The sequence below is a fragment of the Jaculus jaculus genome, chromosome 3 (genome assembly GCF_020740685.1).
Source record: "Jaculus jaculus isolate mJacJac1 chromosome 3, mJacJac1.mat.Y.cur, whole genome shotgun sequence".
NCBI lineage: Eukaryota > Metazoa > Chordata > Mammalia > Rodentia > Dipodidae > Jaculus > Jaculus jaculus.
This window is the reverse complement of record NC_059104.1, coordinates 73,462,947-73,483,962: the sequence shown is the minus strand read 5'-3', so window position 1 is coordinate 73,483,962 and position 21,016 is coordinate 73,462,947. Positions and strand designations below refer to the sequence as shown.

At 38.5% G+C, this 21,016-nt stretch overlaps 1 pseudogene; it reads left to right on the top strand.

Annotated features, from left to right (window-relative positions):
• LOC123459430 overlaps positions 1-21,016 on the top strand; it is a 41,929-nt pseudogene that overhangs the window by 7,496 nt on the left and 13,417 nt on the right.

The following is a 21,016-nucleotide window of genomic DNA, read 5'->3' as shown; positions in this document are numbered from 1 at the left end:
AGGACACATTCAGGTACTGGTTCTTTGAAATCACTCATAGATTACAAAGGGAAATGATCTTTGTGGTCACTCAGCATATACAACAGTGAATTCTCCCATATTTCACACACAGGAAATATTCTTTTTAGACACTCAGCTTGTACAAATTTGAATTTCCTGTTAGTTTTCAATGGGAAGTGTTCTTAGCACACGTTCAGGTAATGGTTCTTTGAATTCATTGTTAGGTTACAAAGGGAAACATTCTTCATGGACACTCAGCATATAAAACAAAATTCTCTGTTATTTCCACACAGCTAATGTTACTTTTACATACTCAGCTTATAGAACTTTTAATTCCTTGTTAGATATCAATAGGAAATGTTCTTAGGACACATTCAGGTAATGGTTCTTTGAATTTACTATTAGATTACAAAGGGAAATGTTCTTTTTGAACATTCAGCTTATACAATGGTGAAGTCTCTCTTATTTCACATAGGGGAAATATTCTTTTTAGACACTCAGCCTATAGAACTTTGAATTCCCTGTTAGTTTTCATTAGGAAATGTTTGTAGCACACATTCAAGTAATGGGTCCTTTAGTTCACTGTTATGTTACAAAGGGAATCATTCTTTGAGGACAATCAAGTTATACACCAGTGAATTCTCTCATATTTCCCCAGAGGAAATGTTCTTTTTAGACACTCATCTTATAAAACGTTTAGTTCCCTGTTAGATATCATCAGGAAATGTTCTTAGCACCCACACAGGTAAGGGTTCTTTGAATTCACTGTTAAGTAAAAAAGGGAAACGTTCTTTGTTGACAATCAGATTATACAACACTGAATTCTCTGTTATTTCCACATGGAAAATGTTCTTTTTTGACCCTCAGCTTATAGAACTTTTAATTCCCTGTTTATATTAACAAGAAATGCTCTTAGCACACACACAGTTAATGGTTCTTTGAATTCACTGTTACGTTACAAAGGGAAGTGTTCTTTGTGGATACTGAGCTATACAACAGTGAATTCTCTGTTATTTCCACAGGGGAAATGTTCTTTTAAGATACTCAGCTTACACAACGTTGAATTTCCTGTTACTTGTCAAGGGGAAATGTTCTTAACACAATGGTACTTTGAATTCACTGTTAGGTTACAAAGGGAAACGTTCTTTGTGGACACTCAGATTATACAACACTGAATTCTCTGTTATTTCCACATGAAAAAGGTTCTTTTTAGACACTCAGCTTATACAACTTTGAATTCCCTGTTTTGTTTTGTTTTTTAAAGGTAAATGTTCTGAAAACACATTCAGGTAATGTTTCTTTCAATCCACTGCTAATGTACAAAGGGAAACGTTATTTGTGGACACTCAGCTTATACAACATTTAATTCTCTATTTCTCCATGGGAAATGTTCTTTTAAGACACTCATCTTATACAACTTTGAAATACCTGTTTGATATCAACAATAAATGTCTTTAACACACATTCAGGTAATGGGTCTTTGAATTCACTGTTAGGTTAAAAATGGAAACGTAATTTGTGGACACTCATCTTATATAACTGTGAATTCTCTGTTATTTCCACATGGGTAATGTTGTTTTTACATACTCAGCTTATAGAACTTTGAATTCCTTGTTAGTTTTCAATGGGAAATGTAGTTAGCTCACATTCATGTAATGGGTCTTTGAATTCACTGTTAGATTACAAAGGGAAACGTTTTTTGTGGAGACTCAGCTTATACAACAGTGAATTCTCTGTTAGCTCCACATGGGAAATGTTCTTTTTACATACCAGCTTATAGAACTTTGAATTACTTGTTAGATATCAAGAGAAAATGTTCCTAGAACACATTCAGGTACTGGGTCTTTGAAGTCACTGTTATATTACAAAGGGAAACGTTCTTTGTGGACACTCAGCATATACAACAGTGAATTCTCCCTTCTTTCCACATGGGAAATGTTCTTTTTAGACACTCAGCTTATAGAACTTTGATTTCCTTGTTAGTTTTCAACAGGAAATGTTCTTGACACACATTCAAGTAATGGTTCTTTGATTTCACTGTCAGGTTACAAAGGGAAACTTTCTTTGTGTACACTAAGCTTATACACCTGTGAATTTTCTCTTATTTGCCCACAGGAAATGTTCCTTGTAGACATTCATCTTATGGAACTTTGAATTGCCTGTTAGATGTAACAGAAAATATTCTTAACACACATTCATATAACAGCTCTTTTAATTCACTGTTATGTTTCATACGGAAACGTTCTTTGTGTACAATCACCTTATACAACAGTGAATTCTTGGTTAGTGCCACAGAGGAAATGTTCTTTTGAGACACTCGACTTATAAACGTTTGAATACTCTGTTTTTCTTTCTTTCTTTTTTTTTTTTTTTTTAAGGGAAATGTCCTTAACACAAATTCAGGTAATAATTCTTTCAATTCCCCTTTAGGTTACAAAGGGAAATGTTCTTTGTGGATACTCAGCTTATACAACAGTGAGTTGTCCATTAGTTCCACATGGGAAATATTCTTTGTAGACCCTCAGCTTATAGAATGTTGAATTCCCTGCTAGTTTTCAATGGAAAATGTTGTTATCACACCTTCATGTAATGGTTCTTTTAATTCACTGTTAGTTTGCAAAGGGAAAAGTTCTTTGTGGTCATTCAGCTTACACAGTGAATTCTCATATTTCCACACAGGAAATGTTCCTTTTGGGCACTCAGCTTATAGGACTTTGAATGCCCTGTTAGTTTTCAATGGGAAATGTTGTTAGCATACATCCAGGTAATGGTTCTTTGAATTCACAGTTACGTTAAAAGGGGAAACTTATTTTGAGAACAATCTGCTTATAAACCTATGAATTCTCTGTTATATACACATGGGAAATGTTCTTTTTGACACTCAGCTAATAGAACTTTGAATTCTCTGTTAGATATCAACAGGAAATGTTCTTGGCACGCATTCAGGTAATGGTTCTTTGAAATCATTGTTACGTAAAAAGGGGAAAACTTCTTTGTGCACAATCAGCTTACACAACAATGAATTCTCCATTATTTCCACATGGGAAATGTTCTTTTTAGAAACTCAGCTTATAGAACTTTGATTTCCCTGTTATTTTTCAACAGTAAAGTTCTTGACACACATTCAGGTAAGGGTTCTTGAATTCACTGTTAGTTGCAAAAGGAAATGTTCTTTGTGGACAATCAGCTAATACAACAGTTAATTCTTTGTTAGTTCCACATGGGAAATGCTCTTTTTAGACACTCAGTTTATAGAACGTTAAATTCGCTGTATTTTTTTTTTCCAAAGGGAAATGTTCTTAACGCACATTCAGGTAATGGTTCTTTGAATTCATTGTTATGTTACAAAAAGAAACGTTTTTTTGTGGACACTCAGCTTATACAACAGTGAATTCTCTCTTATTTCCATATGGGAAATGTTCTTTTTAGATCCCACAGCTTATACAATTTTGAATTCCCTATTAGTTTTCAAGGGGAAATGTTGGTAGCACACAATCAGGTAAAGGTTGTTTGAATGCACTGTTAGGTTACAAAGGGAAATAGTCTTTGTGGACTCTCAGATTATACACCAGTGAATTCTCTTATTTCTCCACGGGAAATGTTCTTTTTAGACACTCATCTTATAGCGCTTTGAATTCCCTGTTTGGTATCAACAGGAAATGTTCTTAATACACATTCAGCTAATGGTTCTGTTAATTCACTGTTAGGTTGCAAAGGGAAATGTTCTTTGTGGAAATTCAGCTTACATTAAATTCTTAAATTGTCATATTTCCACACAGGAAATGTTCCTTTTAGGCACTCAGCTTATAAAACTTTGAATTCCCTGTTAGTTTTCAATAGGAAATGTTGTTAGCTCACGTTCAGGTAATGGTTCTTTGAATTCACTGTTTGGTTACCAAGGGAAACCTTCTTTGTTGACACTCAGCTTATAAAACCATGAATTCTCTGTTATATACACATAGGAAATGTTCCTCATAGGCAATCTGCTTATAGAAGTTTGAATTCCTGTTAGATATCAACAGGAAATGTTCTTAGCACACATTCAGGTAATGGACTTTGAATTCACTGTTAGGTTACACAGGGAAACATTGTTTGTGGGCACTCAGCCTATACAAAAGTGAATTCTTTCTTATTTCCCCATGGGAAATGGTCTTTTTAGACCCTCATCTTATAAAACTTTGAATTCCCTGTTAGATATCAACAGTAAATATTCTTAACACACATTGAGCTAATGGTTCTTTTAATTCACTGTTAGGTTACAAAGGGAAATGTTCTTTGTGGACAATCACCTTATACTTCAGTGAATTCTTTGCTATTTCCACATGGAAAATGTTCTTTTTAGACACTCAGCTTAGAGAATTTTGAATTCCTTGTTATATACCAACAGGAAATGTTCTTTGGACACATTCAGGTACTGGTTCTTTGAATTCACTGTTAGATTACAAATGGAAACGTTCTTTGTGGACACTCAGCTTATACAACAGTGAATTCTCATTAATTTCACACATGGGAAATATTCTTTTTAGACACTCAAGTTATAGAACTTTGAATTCCCTCTTAGTTTTCAATGGGAAATGTTGTTAGCACACATTCAGGTAACGGTTCTTTGAATTCACTGTTAGGTTACAAAGTGAAATGTTGTTTGTGGACACTCAGCATATACAACAATGAATTCTTCCTTTTTCCACATGGGAAATGTTCCTTTTAGAATCACAGCTTATAGAACTTTGAATTCCTTGCTAGTTTTCAACAGGAAATGTTGTTAGCACACATTCAGGTAATGGTTCTTTGAATTCACTGTTAGGTTACACAGGGAAAAGTTGTCTGTGGACACTCAGCTTATACAACATTGAATTCTCAGTTATTTCTCCATGGGAAATGTTCTTTTTTTTTTAATTTATTTGAAAGTGGCAGAGAAAGGTAGATAGATAGCGAAAGACAGACAGAGAGAGAGAGAGAGAGAGAGAAAGGGAATGGGCATGCCAGGGCCTCCAGCCACTGCAAACGAACTCCAGATGCATGCGCCCCCTTGTGCATATGGCTAACGTAGGTCCTGGGGAATCTAGCCTTGAACCAGGGTCCTTAGGCTTCACAGGCAAGCGTTTAACCGCTAAGCCATCTCTCCAGCCCGGAAATGTTCTTTTTTGACACACAGCTTACAAAAGTTTGAATTCCCTGCTACTTGTCAATGGGAAATGTTGTTAGCACACATTCACGTAATGGTTCTTTGAATTCACTGTTAGGTTACAATGGGAAATGTTCTTTGTGTACACTCAGCTTATACACCAGTGAATTCTCCCTTATTTGCACACGGGAAATGTTCTTTTTAGACACTCAGCTTATAAAACTTTGAATTCTCTGTTGTTGTTTTTTTTTTTTTTTTTTAAAGGTAAATGTCATTAACACACATTCAGGTATGGTTCTTTCAATTCACTGTTAGGTTACAAAGGGAAACGTTTTTGCAGACATTTATCTTATGAAACAGTGAATTCTCTGTTAGTTCCTCATGGGAAATGTTCTTTTGAAAGACTCAGCTTATAGAACTTTGAATTCCTTGTTTTGTCTTCAAAGGGAAATTTTCTTAACAGACATTCACATAATGATTCTTTCAATTCACTGTTATGTTACAAAGGGAAACATTCTTTGTATACACTCAGCTTATACACCAGTGAATTCTTTCTTATTTCCCAGTGGGAAATGATCTTTTTAGACACTCAGCTTATAGAACTTTGATTTCCCTGTTAGTTTTCAACAGTCATGTTCTTGACACACATTCAGGTAATGGTTCTTTGAATTCACTGTTATGTTACAAAGGGAAATGTTCATTGTGGTATTTCCCAACAGGAAATGTTCTTTTTTGACACTCATTTTATAGAACCTTGAATTCCCTGTTAGATATCAACAGGAAAGGTTCTTAGCACACATTCAGGTAATGGTTCTTTTAATTCATTGTTAGGTTAAAAGGGGAAACTTTCTTTGTGGACAATCAGCTTATTCAACAGTGAATTTTCTGCTATTTCCACAGGGGAAAGGTTCTTTTTAGACAGTCAGCTTATATAACTCTGAATTCCCTATGAGATTTCAATGGGAAATGTTCTTAGCACATGTTCAGGTAACTGTTCCTTAAATTCACTGTTAGATTACAAAGAGAAACATTCTTTGTGGACATTCAGCTTATACAACTATGAATTGTCTGCTATTCCCACAGGGAAAATGTTCTTTTTAGACACTTAGCTTATAGAACTTTTAATTCCCTGTTAGTTTTCAAGGGGAAATGTTCTTAGCACATGTTCAAGTAACTATTCTTTAAATTCACTGTTAGATTACAAAGAGAAACATTCTTTTTGGCATTCAGCTTATACAACTGTGAATTCTCTCTTACTTCCACATGGGAAATGTTCTTTTTAGACATTCATCTTATAGAACTTTGAATTCCCTGTTAGATATCAACAGGAAATGATCATAAAACACAGTCAGCTTTTGGTTCTTTGAATTCACTGTTAGGTTACAAAGGGAAAATTTCTTTGTGGACACTCACCTTATACAACAGTGAATTCTCTCTTATTTCCACACGGAAAATGTTCTTTTTAGACACTCAGCTTATAGAACTTTAAATTCCCTGTTAGTTTAGAAGGGGAAATGTTATCACACCTTCAGTTAATGGTTCTTTGAATTCACTGTCAGTTTACAAAGGGAAAAGTTCTTTGTGGACACTCGGCTTATAAAACCATGAATTAGTGTTATATACACATGGAAAATGTTCCTTTTAGACACTCAGCTAATAGAACTTTGAATTCCCAGTTAAATATCAAAAGGAAATGTTCTCCACACACATTCAGGTAATGGGTCTTTGAATTCACTCGTAGGTTCCAAAGTGAAACATTCTTCGTGGACACTCAGCTTATAAAACAGTGAATTCTCTGTTATATCCACATGGGAAATGTTCTTCTTATATTCTCAGCTTATAGAACTTTGAATTCCCAGTTATTTGTCAACGGGAAATACTGTTAGCACACATTCAGGTAATGTTACTTTGAATTCACTGTTAGGTCACAAAGGGAAATGTTCTTTGTGGACATTCAGCTCATACAACAATGAATTCTCTCTTAGTTCCCCATGGAAAATGGTCTTTTTAGACACTCAATTTATGGAACTTTGAATTCCCTCATAGATATCAACAGGAAATATTGTTAACACACATTCAGTTAATGGTTCTTTGAATTCACTGTTCAGTTACAAAGGGGAAAGTTATTCGTGGACACTCAAATTATAGGACAGTTAATCCTCTGTTCTTTCCACAAGGGATATGTTCTTTTTAGACACTCAGCATATAGAACTTTGAATTCCCTCTTAGATATCAACAGGAAATGTACTTAGCAAACATTCAGGTGATGGTACATTGAATTCACTATTAGGTTACAAAGGGAAATGTTCTTTGTGGACACTCAACTTACACAACAGTGAATGTTCTTTTATTTCGACATGGGGAATGTTCTTTTTAGACACTCATCTTATAAAACTTTGTATTCCATTTTAGTTTTCAACAGGAAATGTTCTTAGCACTCATTCATCTAATGGTTTATTGAATTCATTGTTAGGTTACAAAGGGAAATATTCGTTTTGGACATTCAACTTATACAACACTGAATTTTCTGTTGTTTCCCCATGGGAAATGTTCATTTTAGAAAAACAGCATATAGAACTTTGAATTTCCTGTTAGTTTTCAATGGGAAATGTTCTTAACACATTCAGCTAATGGTACTTTGAATTCATTGTGAGGTACAAAGTGAAATGTTCTTTTGGGACATTCAGCTTACACACAGTGAATTCTTACTTATTTCCACAAGGGAAATGTACTTTTTAGAAACTCATGTTATAGAACTTTAAATTCCCTGTTAGATATCAAGAGGAAATGCTGTTAACACACATACAGAGAATGGTTCTTTGAATCAATGTTAGGTGGCAAAGATAAACACTATTTGTGGACAATCAGCTCATACAACATTGAATTCTTTGTTAGTTCCACATGGGAAATGTTCTTTTTAGACCCTCACCTTATACAACTATGAATTACCTGTTTTTTTTTTTTTTGTTTGTTTGTTTTTTAAGGGAAATGTTCTTAGCACACATTCAGGTAATTTTTCTTTGAATTCACTGTTAGGTCAAAAAGAGATAGGTTCCTTGAGTACACTCAGCTTATACACCGATGAATGGGCTCTTATTTCCCCATGGGAAATGTTCTTTTTATTTTTATTTTATTTTTTTTAAATTTAAGTTTAATTTATTAGTTTTCTTTACAGCAAACACAGGAAGTTTGGTACCATTGTTTAAGCTCATCTATGATCTACCCTCTCCCATGGGACCCTCCTTATTGATGTAAATGGGTTGTGCATTGTGGAGTTAGCCCACAGTTATTGGTATGTTAAATGTCTCTGCAAATCATGACCAAACATGTGACTCTGACATTATTTCCGCCCCCTTTTCCACAAAATTTCCCTGAGCCATGTTGGGTTCATTTTTGGTCTGCTTCAGTGCTGAGGTATTGGGGGCCTCTGAGGCTCTGGCTCTCTGATTTGGTAGGAGTTGATTTTTCTCTGTGTTGGTCTCCTTCCCCTTTGTGCTGGAATCTGGTTCACAGGAAAACATCACCCTTGCTTGTTTCACCAATTGTCCTTAGTTCCAGTCGGGTCCCTCTTGAGGTATGTTGGGGCAGCTCTCTCCTTAGGATCTGCATCTATTTGAAAAAGAGAAGCAGATACTCCAATGGAGAGTAAGTTAGCACCCAGAAAATTGAAATAACATTTACTTTTTTGATAGAGAGTTTGCCCTCTTGTACCCCATGATTGATGGTAACTTGATATTGTACAGTGGGCTTGTGTTTGGGTATGGTTCTGACTTGTTTACCAGCTCCAGCTATGGGTCTCATACCACTGAGGGGATCAGTCAGCCAAATCAAGAGCAATTGGTTCCCCACCATGGCTGTGTGCCACTATTGCACTTGTGTGGGCATCACACGGTAATCCTCCTACCTCTGCCTCCCAAGTGCTAGGATGAAAGTCGTGCACCACCACACCCAGCAGGAATTGTTCTTTATACACACTCACAGTATAGAACTTTGAATTCCTTGTTAGGAATCATCAGGAAATGTTCTTAACACACATTCATCTAATGGTTCTTTGAATTCACTGTTAAGTTACAAAGGGCACAGTTCTTAGTAGACACTCAGCTTATACTAACATGAATTCTCTGTTATTTCCACAAGGGAAATGTTCTTTATAGATACTCAGCTTATAGAACTTTGAATTTCCTGTTAGTTTTCAACAAGAAATGTTCTGAGCAAATATGCAGCTAATGTTTCTTTGAATTTACTGTTAGGTTACAAAGGGAAACGTTCTTTGTGGACAATCAGCTTATACAACAGTGAATTTTTTGTTAGTGCCACACAGAAAATGTCCTATTTAAACACTCAGCTTATACAACTTTGAATTCAATGTTAGATATCAACAGAAAATGTTCGTAGCACACACTCAGGTAATGGATCTTTGAATTCACTGTTAGATTACAAAGAGAAACGTTCTTTGTGGACATTCAGCTTATACAACCGTGCATTCTCTCAAACTTTGTCAGGTGAAATCTTCTTTTTAGACACTCAGTTTATAGAACTTTGAAATCCCTGTTAGATATCAACAGGAAATATTCTTAGCACACATTCAGGTAATGGTTCTTTGAATTCCCTGATAGATTACAAAGTGAAACTTTCTTTGTGGCCACTCAGCTTACATAACAGTGAATTCTCTGTTAGGTCCACATGGGAAATGTTGTTTTTAGATACTCATCTTGTAGAGCTTTGAATTCCCTGTTAGATATCAACAGGAAATGTTCTTAGTACACATTCAGGTAATGGATATTTACTGTTTAGTTACAAAGAGAAATGCACTTTGTGGAGACTCAGCTTACACAATCATGATTACTCCATTATATCCAAATGGGAAATATTCCAAACAGAAACTCAACAGGGAAGTAAGAGAGCTCAACAAAATCATGGAACACTTAGATCTAACTGACATCTACAGAACTTTCCATCCCAAATCCACAGACTACACATTCTTCTCAGCAGTCCATGGAACATTCTCTGAAATAGACCATATACTGGGTCACAAAGACTGCCTCCACATATTTAGGAAAATCAACATAATTCCCTGCATGATATCATATCATAATGCTATATTCCTAGAAATCAACAACAAAAACACCACCAAGAATCCGAGCAACAACTGGAAACTGAATAGCACATTCTTAAACAATAAATGGATAGTGGATGAAATAAAAAATGAAATTGCAAAATTCCTGGAATTCAATGACAATGAGAACACATCATACCAAAACTTATGGGACACAATGAAGGCAGTCCCCAGGGGAAAATTCATAGCATTCAATGCCTTCATAAAAAAAGACAGAAAGATCCCAAATCAATAGCCTAACCATCCACCTAAAGGCTTTGGAAAAACAAGAAAAATCCAACCCAAAGAGCTCCAGAGGGAAAGAAATAATTAAAATCAGAGCAGAAATTAATGAATTAGAAACCAAGGAAACAATTAAGGCAATTGACAAAACAAAGAGCTGGTTCTTTGTAAAAATAAACAAGATTGACAAACCTCTGGCCAATTTGATCAAGCAAAAAGAGGAGCTTCTCCAAATTAACACAATTCAAAATGAAAAAGGAGAGATCACAACAGACATCAGTGAAATTGGCAGAATCATCAGGACTTATTTTAAAAACTTCTACTCCACAAAACTGGAAAATGTGGAGGAGATGGATAAATTCCTGGATGCATATCATCTACCACACCTAAACTCAGAGCACATTAATCACCTCATGTAATTTTCTTTGAATTCACTGTTATGTTACAAAGGGAAATGTTCTTTGTGGATACTCAGCCCATACAACATTGAATTCTCTCTTATTTCCACACAGGAAATGATCTTTGTAGTCATTCATCTTGTAGAACATTGAATACCTTGTTTGTTTGTTTTTTTATCAAAGGGAAATGTTCTTAACACACATTCAGGTAATGGTTCTTTGAAGTCGCTGTTAGGTAACAAAAGGAAATGATCTTTGTAGACCTTTGCTTATACAACAGTGAATTCTCTGTTATTTCCACATGAGAAATGTTCTTTTTAGACATTCAGCTTATAGAACATTGAATTCCCTGTTAGTTTTCAACAGGAGATGTTCTTAGCACACATTCATGTAAAGTTTCTTTGAATTCAGTGTTAGGTTACAAATGGAAACGTTCTTTGTGGACACTCAGCTTACACAATGGTGAATTCTGTGTTATTTCCATATGGGAAATGTTCATTTTAGACACTAATCCTATAGAAGTTTGAATTCCCTGTTATATATAAAAAGGAAATGTTCTTAGCACACATTCAAAAAATGGTTATTTGAATTCACTGTTAGCTTAAAAAGCAAAACGTTCTTTGTGGAAACTCAGCCTACACATTGAATTCTCTCTCATTTCACATGGGAAATGAATTTTTTAGACACTCATCTTATAGAACATTGAATACCATGTTGTTGTTGTTGTTGTTTCAAGAGGAAATGTTGTTTTTATAAAAAAAATTCTTTATTTATTTGACAGATAGAGAGAGAGAGAGAATGGGCTCTCCAGGGCCTCTAGCCACTGCAAAGGAACTCCATATGCCTGCACCCCCTTGTGCATCTGGCTAACGTGGGTCCTGGGGAATCAAGCCTCAAACCCGGGTCCTTAGGCTTCACAGGCAAGAGCTGAACCCGCTAAGCCATCTCTCCAGCCCCAAGAGGAAATGTTCTTAACATACATTCAGGTAATGGTTCTTTGAAGTCACTGTTAGGTTACAAAGGGAAAGGTTCTTTGTGGACACTTATTGTATAAAACACTCAATTCTCTGTTATTTTCATATGGGAAATGTTCTTTTTAGACAATCAGCTTATAGAACTTTGAATTCCCTGTTAGTTTTCAATGGGAAAGTATCTTAACACACATTCAAGTAATGGCTCTTTGAATTCACTGTTAGTTTAAAAGGGAAACTTTTTTTGCGGATATCCTGCTTATACAACAGTCAATTCTCTCTTATTTCAACACGGAAAATGTTCAGTTTAGACACTTACCTTATCGTACTTTGAATTCCCTGGGTTTTTTTTTTTTTCAGCTTATACAAATTGAGTTCTCTGTTATTTCCACATGGGAAATGTTCTTTTTAGACCTTCAGCTTGTAAAACTGAATTCCATGTTCGTTTTCAAAAGGAAATGTTCTTAACACACATTCAGCTAATGGTTCTTTGAATTCACTGTTAGTTTACAATGGGAAACATTGTTTGTAAACACTCACCCTATAAAACCATGAATTCCCTGTTAGTACTGCATGGGAAATGTTCTTTTTAGAAACTCGCATTTAGGAAACTTAACCTCATTGTTACTTTTAAACATGAAATGTTCTTAACGCAATATCAGTTTACAGTTGTGTGATTTCTCTGTAACCTTACAATGGAAAACATTCATTGCGGACAATCAGCTTATACATAGAATATCCTCTGTTAGTTCTGAATATGAAATGTTCTTTTTAGACACTCATACAACTTTGAATTCCCTGGTAGTTTTCAAAGGTAAATGTTCTTAATGCACATCCAGCTAATGGTTCTTTGAATTCACTGTTAGGTTACAAAGGGAAATGTTCTTTGTGGAAACTCAGCTATTACAACAGTAAATTCTCTGTTATTTCAACACAGGAAACATTCTTTTTAGACATTCAGCTTATAGAACTTTGAAATCCCTGTTAGATATCAACAGGAAATGTTGTTAGCACACAGAAAGGTAATAGTTCTTTGAATTAAATGTTAGGTTATGAAGGTAAAGGTTTGTTGTGGACATTCTGCTTATACAACAGTGAATTCTCTGTTAGTTCCACATATAAAATGTTTATTTTAGACAGTCATCTTATAGCACTTTGAATTCCCTGTTAGTGTTGAACAGAAAATATTCTTAAGACACATTCAGGTAATGGTTCTTAGAATTCACTGTTCAGTTACAAAGGAAAATGTTCTTTGTTGACACTCAGTTTATAAAACAATGAATTCTCTGTTAGCTCCACATGGAAAATATTCTTTTTAGACACTCAGGTTATAGAACATAGAATTCCCTGTAGTTTTCAATGGGAAATTTTCTTAACACACAATAACGTAATGGTTCTTTGAATTCACTGTTAGGTTACAAAGGGAAACATTCTTTATGGACACTCAGCTTATACAAGAGGAAATATCTGTTAGTTATGGATGGGAAATGTTCTTTTAAGACCCTCATCTTATAGAACTTTGAATTCCCTGTAATTTTCATTTGGAAATTTTCTTAACACACATTCAGGTAATGGTTCTTTGAATTCCCTCTTAGGTTTCAATGAGAAACATTCTTTGTGGACACTCAGCTTATACAACAGTGAATTCTCTGTTAGTTCATCATGGGAAATATTCTATTTAGACACTCATCTTATAGAATTTTGAGTTCTCTGTTACTTTTCAACACATAATGTTCTTACCACACATTTTTCTAATGGGTATTTGAATTCATTGTTACGTTACAAAGGGGAATGCTCTTTGTGGACACTCAGTTTATACAACAGGGAATTCTCTGTTAGTTCCACATTGGAAATGTTCTTCTTAGACACTGCCCTTATAGTGAAAGGATAAAAGTTGCCCTATTTCTGCTGCCCTGTTTTCTAGTTGCTCTGCTAACATGCCCTTTTAAGCTTCTGTAATATGGCTTGCTTCCTGCTGCATTGAATCACAGAACTGCCATTTTGCAACCGCCTCCATTTTGTAAAAAGCATACCATGAGGAACCTGACCTTTTGTACGCCTTACACAATGCCTAAATTCCCAGAACTCGAGCTGAACAAACAACTCCTAGTTCCTCATTAAGATAACTCCCCACCTGGACACAACCAATCAACGGTCAACACATATCTGAAGCCCCCAGACACGAGCCCACCCCGTGGGCCCCACCCAATCAGTGGGACCCACGGCTGGAAAGCCCCTATGACTCTGCATACCTGTGGTTTTAACCTTTATAAGCTGACCAAACCCATTGCTAGGGGCTCTTCACCCCTCCTGCGAGAGGAATCTGTGTTGAGCCCCGATGCATCGGATTCAATAAACCTCGTGCGGTTTGCATTGAGAGCGTCCTGCGTGAGTGTACTTGGGGTCGCGTAGACAGCCCTGAGCAGGGACCCCTCTGGGGAACCCCACATTTGGTGCATGGGCCGGGAATCTCTACAAGACCCCAGACCTCATTTAGGACCCCTCAGAGGTAAGAGGTGCCTCCTGTCTTGTCTGTGTATGTCTGTACTTTTATCTCGGTCCTCTGGAAAAATTTTCAATTTCAACCGGTTTCAGTATCTGGATGCCTTCCCTTTGGGTGCTCTGAGTCGGGGCTGACGGGCCTGAGGACCACCACCCAGAAATCTGGAGGATGCTCCTGATTGCCCCCAGGAGACAGGTTTTTCTGTCTCCTATCTGAAGAACTCGGATCAAGTTCACCTCTGTCGGGAAGCATCATCTGGGTCCCACTCGCCGCCATCTGCTTCAGTTTCATTTTTACTCGAGCAGCGATCAGGCCGCCTTTGTGTCTTTGTTCTCAGTGTTCTCCAGATCCTTTTGTTCTCCTATCTCTTTTATTCCCCTCCTAACATGGGACAGACTATCTCAACCCCTTTGGACTTGACTTTAGCTCACTGGACTGACGTTAAGAGCCAAGCTCATAGTTTACCTGTTGAAATAAGGAAAGGAAAATGGCAAACTCTATGTGAGGGAGAATGGACTATGTTTAATGTTGGATGGCCCCGAGGAGGGACCTTTAACCCAGATCTTATTCAGGCTGTTAAACGATCATCTTGCAGGAGCCCGGAGGCCACCCCGACCAGATGCCTTACATTTTTACTTGGCAGTATCTTATCCAAGACCCGCCTTCCTGGTTGAAGCCCTGGATTCCTCCCCAGCCCACTAACAGTAGCCCCTTGGGGACCTCAAAAGTTCTCATTGCAGGACCCCCCCGGGAAGAAAAGAAGATTTACCCGGACATTCAGACGGAGCTCCTCCTCCTGGATTCACCACCACCCTACCCGCCAACCCACACCCCCACAGCTCCTCCTCCTGCCCCCTCACCAGAGGGGGCACAGGGGGGTCCAGCCACGGGGACCCGAAGTAGGCGAGCGCTGTCTCCTGATACTACCATTGCCCTACCACTCAGGGCTATAGGACCCCCACCCCCTTTAGAACCAGGGGATGATCCAACTCAGAGACCTCTGCCACCCCTACAATATTGGCCTTTCTCCTCCACAGACCTTTATAATTGGAAGGCCAACCACCCTCCCTTCTCGGAGGACCCCTCAAAATTAACTGCACTCATGGAATCCCTAGTTTTCTCCCACCAGCCCACATGGGACGATTGCCAGCAGTTACTCCAGACCCTCTTCACGACCGAGGAGAGGGAACGTATCCTGTTGGAAGCCAGAAAGAACGTCCCTGGTGATGACAGGCGCCCAACGTGGCGGCTCGAGGCACGGACCCCTGCCGGACGGAGAGCCCCCAGCGCATGAGCTCCGGAGTGTTCCTGAATGGTCACCGCTTCTCTGCCCAAGAAGATGGCAAGACCTGGTAAGTTTTCCCTCTTCATTCCATCCCATCAAGATGGGCCATTCATTGTCTAAAGAGGCTTCTTTCATAAAGGATTTAAAAGCTTCTCTCAGAGAGCGAGGAATACGGGTAAAGAAAAAAGGATCTTATACAGTTTTTTTATTTTTGTTGATAAGACATGTCCATGGTTTATGATTGATGGACCTAACATTCATCCCAAGAAATGACAAAGGGTCAGTAAAGAATTAAATCAAAACCTTACTACTGAAGAAATGGCAAAGAGTCAACACCTCTGTCTCCTGCGTGAGATATGTGTCGACCCCAGAGCTCTGGTTTCCTGAATAAAGCCTCATGCTTTTGCAGCAAGTTGGGTCTCCTGTGTGTCTTTGGGTGCGTGCTATCTCAAGACTTGAGTGAAGGTCTCCCTCTGGGGGTCTTTCAATTGAGGACTCTTCCAGGGATTTGCACGTCTACCCCGGACTCCAGAGACCCCCTTGGAGGTAAACAATGTAAATGTCTGCAGCGCTGCTTGTCTGAGTGTTTGTCTGAGTGTTTGAGTGATTTCTGTGATTTCTGTTGCTCTGATCTGTTTTAATTTCGGTTTGAGCAGCTGTTGTTCAGGACCGTGAGGACCTGACAATGGTGGTTGGCAGGACCACAGGCTGGAATCCTGGGGGACGCCCCAGGATCTGAGGAGAGTCAGGGTGGCTGACAGTCTCCTATCTGGTAAAGGAAGATTGTGTATTTATCCTTCAGGAGAAACCACAGAGGCATCTTCCATCTGAAACTGCATTTGGTTTTCTGTTCTGGACACATCGGAGGTGTCACGGTTTTTGGTTTCTTTTTGTCAGTATCTATTTTGTGTTTGTTTGTGGACTCTTGTTTCTAATTATGGGACAGAATATGACGACCCCCCTGACTCTGACGGTATCTCATTTCTCTGAAGTTAGAAGTTAGGCTCATGACTTATCTGTAAAAATTAAAAAAGGTAAATAACAGACTTTCTGCTCCTTTGAGTGGCTGCCAGAGGGAGCATTTGATCTAACCATTATTTCTGCTGTTAAGAATATTGTTTTTCAGAAGGGACCCATTCTCACCCAGATCAACAGCCATACATCCTGGTCTGGGCGAGCCTAATGATGGATCCCCCGGCATGGGTCAAGCCGTGGATCCACCCCCGCCATGGTCAGGCTCCCGAGTCCTGGCAGTGGCCCAACAAGCCATGAGAAAACCAAGCCAAATGGCCACAGACCCCTAGGCTCAGCCCAAAATATATCCTGAAATAGAGGGCCCTCCCGAGTAGCCCTCTGCCCCGATTCCATCTCCCCCACCTTAGCCCCCTGCTCTCCCCGCACCAGCTTTGGCTGAGGGAGGAGATGGGCCCGCTACAGGGACTAGAAACTGAAGGACCTGATTCCACCATACAAGCCTTTGGTCCTCCCCCTGACCCTAGCATGTCTCAGGCCCAAATGAGCAGCCTACCTAGCTCCCAAATGCGATTGATGTGGGATTCCCTCTCACCTGACCTGAATGGAATTACAACTCAGCAGAAGGTAGGGAGCAACTGACAGTCTATCACCAGGCTCTGATGGCAGGTCTCAGGGGGGCTGCTCGCCGCCCTGCGAATCTGGCTAAGGTAACCTCCCTCTATTTTTTTAGAATGCTTGATGGAGGCTTCACGGAGATATACTCCTTTTGGCCTTACTTCTCCGGGTCAACAGGCAGCGATAACAATGATATAGATAAGGCAGTCCGCTCCAGACATTAAAAAGAAATTACAACATCTGGAGGGTTTACAAGATCTAGCTTTGACAGACATAATTAAGGAAGCTGAAAAGGTTTATCATAAGAGAGAGAGAAAAAGAAAAAAAAAGGAAGCAAAAGAGAGAAAAAATAATGGGAAAAGGAGACAAGAAAGGAACTTAAATAGGATATTGGCTGCAGTGATAAAAAAAATTTTTCAGGCTGAAGTATGTTGGGATAGTTTGCTTGAGCTTTATCAAATTTAAGTCATGGGTAAAACATAAAATTGTTTTAAGTTAATAAAAAATTTCTGTGGTGCATGAAATCAATAGTTATCAAGTTTAAGCCAAAATCATTGGTTGTCAAATAATGTTTTTTTTCTTTCAAAAAGATTTATCAAGGGTTATATTAATATTTAGCTAGCTGTTTGGGCTCAGAAAAGACCAGATTCTACTCTGTTATATGTAAAGTAACTGTCTCAATTTTGGCATCTTAAGTCCAGTGCTTATAACAAAATTAACCCTTAAGACATATCCCCTACTTTAGGGCACAGCCTCGTGCTCAAACAATGGTCCTCATATGAAAAAAAAAAAGAAAATTAAGCTCCATGGTTCTGTTTCCAATGTTCTCTGGGTAATTTGTACCCACACAGGTATCTGAACTAATCAAAGATGTTTTCACACAGGTGATAAGACCTTATACTGTCTTACTTGTTTTCTAGGTTAAATAAGTTAAGTTTGTAAATCAACTGGTACTGTTTTCAAGACTGGTAACAGGTTCTGCCTATACTTGTAAATGTTGGATATTTAAAATGGGAGATGTGCCTACTTTCTATACCTCAGATATATATATGACTTATGCTACCACAGTACAACAAAAATTTTAAAGATAGGACAAAATGATTTTAGAAGCCCTGTGCCATTCTTTAGTTAAGTCTATTTCAGTAATTAAATGTGCTCTATATGTATGTACATCCAAGCTGGTGTAACTTCCTTTCTAAGTGTGTTAATCACCTATGTAGAAGCCAAAGCCAATTGGAATCATTGGAGTAAAAAGTGTCAATATTTTGGCCTATGCTCCCATGTCATGAGGCCACTGGAGATGATGGGACACTTCTACACTGGCCCCCTGGTAAGTCACCTGTCTTCTTGAGCAGGGAGGATATGGAGACCCAAACAAAAGTGGTATACCATGTAAAACAGGAGAGTCACAATTGAGAAGCAATCAGTCCTCCTGACTTCCCAAAGAAGGGAAAACTACTTGGCCAGCATGGCCCTGACTCATCCTAACAGGCAAAAGACACCAGTAAGCTATGGGGCTACTCCTGTGTCCCTAAAGTCTCTTTGGAGAGCCATTAATGACCTCCAAAATTAATCCTTAATTAACTTTTGGCTATCTACAAGGTCTTAAACACTCAGAGAGAAATGTATAACCAAAGATAAAAAAAATAGCTCTTTATTATTAAGATTAAATGTTATGTATATGTTTCTAATAACTCTGCTAGCATCTCATCTGTTTTACAAGCCATGTTAAATACTACTGTGCCATTTAATGAACAGTTGTGAAAGAAAATCTCAGCCAGCTCATCCTCAGATGGTCCTGAGATGATCCAAGCCTGTCTACCTGGATTCCCTCGACCTACAAAAAGACCAATTTGCTGTGTGTTCACTTCTCAGTAACTCCTTACTTTTATTCTTTCCAAAGTTCTCTTTCAAGATTATCTTCCTACACTCTGGGGTACATTAAAATAGTTCCCCTCTCTAGGAGAGATTCTCTAACTGCAACAAGTCTCCACTTCGTGTCCCGTTCAGCAGGAAGTAGTAAATGATCTGATGTCTTTGACCCAGTCCCCTAAAGCAGTTAGAGTGTCTTCTCATGAGAGGGAGAAATTAAAGGGAAATAGACTGTCTATACCATACGTTCCTGTTTTCATAGATAAAGTTTACTTAAAATAAGTTTATTTAAAGTTCCTCAAATAAAATTATAGAGCTTGATTGAAATGCCATACAGATTAAAGTTCTAGGACCTCCCTTTTATGAGGGAATTGCCATCCTTACATCTCCTGTGTCTACTAACAGTGCAGAGGGATTATTCTGGCACTCTGCCCCAGAGGGGGGTATTACTCTTGCATCCATTTCCGGCCTCCGACTGTGTCTATTAGGCCCTGATATGCTCCCTCCTCTGACTCTTGAACCGGTATGCAACCAAACTGCTATTATCAATGACTCCTTTATATATACTAAAGCCCCTAGTAACTCCTATCTTGCTTGTTCCACGGGGCTGACTCCCTTTATTGTCAACAAGGACTTTTTACAGACTAAGGACTATTGTGTTGTAGTTATAGTTTTGCCACGATTTTTCATTCATGATTCTGAAAGTTTTACATCTACTATAGATTAAGGCATTGCCATTAAACCAAATAGAGAGCCTTTAACTGCCCTCACCCTGACTGTGCTCCTGGGACTTGGTGTTGCGGGAGCGGGACAGGTATTGCCTCGCTGGTAACCTCCCAACAGCATTTTTTACAACTCAGTGCCTTAGTGGACAGAGATCTTAACCTCATACATGAGGGGATACAAGATCTCAAAGATTCTTTGGCCTCGCTCTCTGAGGTTGTACTTCAAAACCGGAGAGGGCTAGATTTGGTGTTTTTAAAGGAAGTGGGACTCTGTGTAGCCCTCAAAGAAGAATGTTGTTTTACTTAGATAAGACTGGGTTAATACAAAATAGCCTTGATAAAGTTAAAAAAAAAAATCTAGAGGAAAAATTGGTTTTCCACATCTCCCTGGCTAACTACTTTGCTTCCCATTCTTTTAGGCCCTTTTGTTGGATTCCTTTTGCTTATCTCCTTTGGCCCCTGGGCCTTCAGACGACTAACCAGTTTCATTAAGAGTCAGGTAGATTCTGCAATCAAGCTGGTTACTACCATCACCTCGCACAGAAGAAACATCTGCCGCTGACCTGCCAAAACAGCAAGACAACCCCCCATCTCGACCCTTAAAATGGGGTTGGGTGTTGCAGGAGCAGGCACCGGCATAGCTTCCCTTGTCACCTCCAACCACTCAGTTTAGCAATAGACAAGGAGCTACAAGAGTTACAGTCAGGAATGCAGAAGCTAAAGGATTCGGTTTCTTCACTTTCAGAGGTTGTGTTACAGAATAGAAGAGGCCTAGATTTATTATTTTTACAACAGGGGGGACTCTGTGCAGCTCTAAAAGAAGAGTGCTGCTTCTATGCAGACAAGACTGGATTAGTAGAAAACAGCTTGCAGAAAGTACGAGGAAGCCTAGAACAACGCAAACGGGAGAGACAACAGAACCAGTCTTGGTATGAATCTTGGTTCACCAGGTCCCCCTGGATGACTACTTTGATCTCCACCTTGCTAGGGCCACTTATCATCTTAATTCTCCTCTTCACCTTTGGTCCATGCATAATAAATAGATTAGTTACCTTTATTAGAGAAAGGATCAGCACCGTCCAAGTCATGATACTTAAACAACAGTACCAGTCTCTTGCAGAAACTGAAATTCCATGATTGGAATTATGACAAAGAAAAGGGGGAAATGAAAGGATAAAAGTTTCCCTATTTCTGCTGCTCTGTTTTGTA